The 3,935-nt window shown below is 45.7% G+C and overlaps 1 long non-coding RNA gene across 1 annotated transcript in view; it reads left to right on the forward strand.

The window, feature by feature from the left end:
- The window catches only part of LOC311433956, a 128,662-nt gene extending 125,291 nt beyond the window's left edge, over positions 1-3,371 (forward strand). The window contains exon 5 of the long non-coding RNA XR_014691115.1: positions 3,219-3,371. This is a non-coding gene — a long non-coding RNA (uncharacterized lncRNA). The remainder of the gene's footprint in view (positions 1-3,218) is intronic.
- The last annotated feature ends 564 nt before the right edge of the window (positions 3,372-3,935 follow it).

The raw sequence follows: 3,935 nt of genomic DNA on the forward strand, positions 1-3,935 counted from the left end.
AGACAGTAGTTAGAATTAGTTTTATCACACAAAGGGGGTATAATTTTCTAAACTCAGGGTTGGGATTCAGTTACACCGGCACAGATTTGTTTGTGAGAAGAATTCAAGGAGGAAGAATAGCTACAACAAAAAGTGTCCAGAAGGGAAAGGTAAGCCAAAGGGAGTCCCAGAGACAGCAATAAGATTGTGTACTCTCTGGTTACAGAACTGGCTGAAGGATCCCCAGAAAGGGGAGGAAAATAAATGAAACAAAGTCAAATCCAGTCTTATTAAGTTTTCCTGAGCTAAAGGTAGGGTGTTATATCTTATTTTCAAACAAGTGTGACATATCCAAGAAATATCTATCTCAATCTGTTTTAAGAATTAAAAGTTGTTCCAGAGTGACAAAGTTTTCTTTCCAAACTCCAGATCCAGGTTAGAAAAGATCACACAGAATCACACAGAATTTAAGGTGTTGGAAGGGACCTCGAAAGATCATCGGGTCCAACCCACTGTCAAAGCAGCTTCCTTAGAGCAGGCTGCGCAGGTAGGCATCCAGACGGGCCTTAAATATCTCCAGAGAAGGAGACTCCACAACCACCCTGGGCAGTCTGTTCCAGTGCTCCGTCAAAGATGGGACTTTCCAAGGCACTTAGCAGAGTAAAATCAGATGGAACTTTGTACCTATTCCCTTTCCAAGTTGCTTTGATATTTCTAGTCAAATTAAGTAACATTATCTCTGAATCTTATTTATTTATAGGTAGAATTATAACTTATAATTATAGAATTATAAAGTCCAAATAGCCTTTCAAATTTACATAAGGTTTGAAGTGAATATCTCAGACTAGTCTTTACAATTGCTTAGACAAAACTGAACATCCCCAGCTCTTTTAGCCTTTCTTCATAGAAAAAAAAAAAAAAGGCTTCTCTTCTCTTCTTCATATTGCATGATTCTATTCTATGAAACTTTTTTATTTTTTATTTATTTATTTATTTTTTTAACCTAACTGGGCAAGTCTGTGCACCACAGCCAGTGTAACTGGACCAGTGTAGTGTACCACGGCCAGTGCAGGTGAACTAGCACAATGTGCCACCCGGAAGGAAGACCTGCCTCTCAGTAAATCACTACAGCATGCGTTTCAGTGGTGCAATGAAATTTGTAGCAATAGGCCTAGTTGTGTATAAGTATCCAGCACTATGCTCTAGCAAAAAAATCTTATATCAGGAAGTAGTCAAGAGAACCTGGCATAGCCAACCAGCAAAATAAAGAATCACAGAATCACTGAATTGTAGGGTTTGGAAGGGACCTCGAAAAATCATCAGGTCCAACCCCCCCACCAAAGCAGGCTCCCTAGAGCAGATTGGTGTCTAGATGGGCCTTGAATATCTCCAGAGAAGGAGACTGCACAAGCTCTGCAGGCAGCCTGTCCTAGTGCTCCGTCACTCTCACTGTGATGTTCTTTTGCATGATGGTGTGGAACTTCCTGTGCTCCATTTTGTGGCCACTGCCCCTTGTCCTATCCCCACAGACCACTGAAAAGAGGTTGGCCTAATCCCTCTGTCTCCCACACTTAAGATATTTGTAAACACTAATAAGATCCCCTCTCAGTCTTCTTTTCTCCAGGCTGAACAGACTCAGGACTCAGCCTTTCCTCATAGGGAAGATGCTCCAGGCCCTGTATCATATTTGTGACCCTCTGCTGGACTCTTTCCAAGAGATCCCTGTCTTTTTTGTAACAGGGAGACCAGAACTGGACACAATACTCCAGGTGAGGCCTGACCAAGGCAGAGTATTTCACAGAATTTCACAGAATTTTCTAGGTTGGAAGAGACCTCAAGGTCATCGAGTCCAACCTCCAACCTAACGCTAACAGCCCTCCACTAAACCATATCCCTAAGCTCTACATCTAAACGTCTTTTGAAGACTTCCAAGGATGGTGACTCCACCACTTCCCTGGGCAGCCTGTTCCAGTGCCTCACAACCCTTTCAGTGAAGAAGTTCTTCCTAACATCTAGCCTAAAACTCCCCTGGCTCAACTTAAACCCATTCCCCCTCGTCCTGTCACCAGGCACGTGGGAGAACAGGCCAACCCCCACCTCGCTACAGCCTCCCTTGAGGTACCTAAAAAGAGCGATAAGGTCGCCCCTGAGCCTCCTCTTCTCCAGGCTGAACAAGCCCAGCTCCCTCAGCCGCTCCTCGTAGGACTTGTTCTCCAGGCCCCTCACCAGCTTTGTCGCCCTTCTCTGCACCCACTCAAGCACCTCGATGTCCTTCTTGTAGCGAGGGGCCCAAAACTGAACACAATACTCGAGGTGCGGCCTCACCAGAGCTGAGTACAGGGGGACGATCACCTCCCTAGCCCTGCTGGTCACGCTGTTCCTAATACAAGCCAGGATGCCGTTGGCCTTCTTGGCCACCTGAGCACACTGCTGGCTCATATTCAGCCGACTGTCCACCATCACTCCCAGGTCCTTCTCTGCCTGGCAGCTTTCCAACCATTCCTCTCCCAGCCTGTAGCTCTGCTTGGGGTTATTGCGCCCCAGGTGCAGGACCCGGCACTTGGCCTTGTTAAACTTCATGCAGTTGACCTCAGCCCATCGGTCCAGCCTATCCAGATCCTCCTGCAGAGCTTTCCTACCCTCAAGCAGATCGACACACGCACCTAACTTGGTGTCATCTGCGAACTTACTGAGGGTGCACTCGATGCCCTCGTCCAGATCATTGATGAAGATATTAAAGAGGACCGGCCCCAGCATCGAGCCCTGGGGGACGCCACTAGTGACTGGCCTCCAACTGGACTTACCAGTAGTAGAGGGGGAGTAGAGGGGGAGGATCACCTCCCTTGACCTGCTGGCCACTCTCCTTTTAATGCATGCCAGAAGAGTGAGATGAATTGCTGAAAATGATACACAGCACATGATGTTGTTACACTAGGATCAAGATTTTGTAACATTTTTATTTTGCCTGGGAAATCGTCTCACTCTCAACATGTAGTAGTCAAGAAGGACCACATAGGCTGGAGTAGGGAGAGTAAGGGGGTGGGTTTTGGAAGCCAGGTGAGATCAGGGCAGAGAACCTGCCAAAGATGCAATAGAGGACCCATTTGTCCCTCCAGCATGGAGGTGAAAATACATAGAACTCAAGACATGCACAGCACCCTGAGAGTGCTCAGAGTCCTGCACAGTGTCCACTGCAGCTGCTGAAGCTGCATAGCATCACTTTCATTCTTTTCTCATAGGTTGCCTCTCTTTGCTGTCCTGAGGGCTTGCAGGCAGCCCCTTGCTGTTAACATTTAAATGGTCTATGTTCATCAGATGGTGAATGCTGTTGAGACCTCATCTTTCAGGAGAAAAGAAGAAAAATGTACCCAGAATAATTTTTCATGACTCTGGCCCATTAGTTGGGTTGTGCTCTGCTACACCAAAATTCCACACATGGAGAGGACCTTAGTCCACAGATAGTTTCCCTTCTGCACCACAAGAAGCCGCAGGAAGCTAGTGGCTTGTACTTTATTGTAATGATTTCTGTAGCTTTTGGATGGCCTCCTATTTAGAGAATGTGATATACACAGAGCAACTTCCGCTTGCTGATCAAGGCCGAGGGAGGAGGAGGCTGGGGAGCCCAACCAGTAGAATTTTGTAATATTTATTTGTTCAGATAATTTACAAAAGATTTAATAGAATAATCCCATGGAAAGATTCACTGTTCTTTGTCATAACATGGACTGGAAGCTTAAGTTTGTTTGTAAAGCTCTAAAATGACTGTGGTCTGATGGAAGATATGTTATTTAACAAGCTTACTGTTTAAAATGAAGAGCTTGTTTAGTGGCAATGAACATTATCACTTGGTATTAACTGAAGTTCAGGTTCAGCTATATGGACACAGGCAAGATGCCTACTCTCTGGTGTTTGAGAGGCAAAACTGGGGGATGAAATGCAGATCTGAACAGGAGATA

This window comes from Aythya ferina, assembly GCF_964211825.1.
Source record: "Aythya ferina genome assembly, chromosome: 3".
NCBI classification, from domain to species: Eukaryota; Metazoa; Chordata; class Aves; order Anseriformes; family Anatidae; genus Aythya; species Aythya ferina.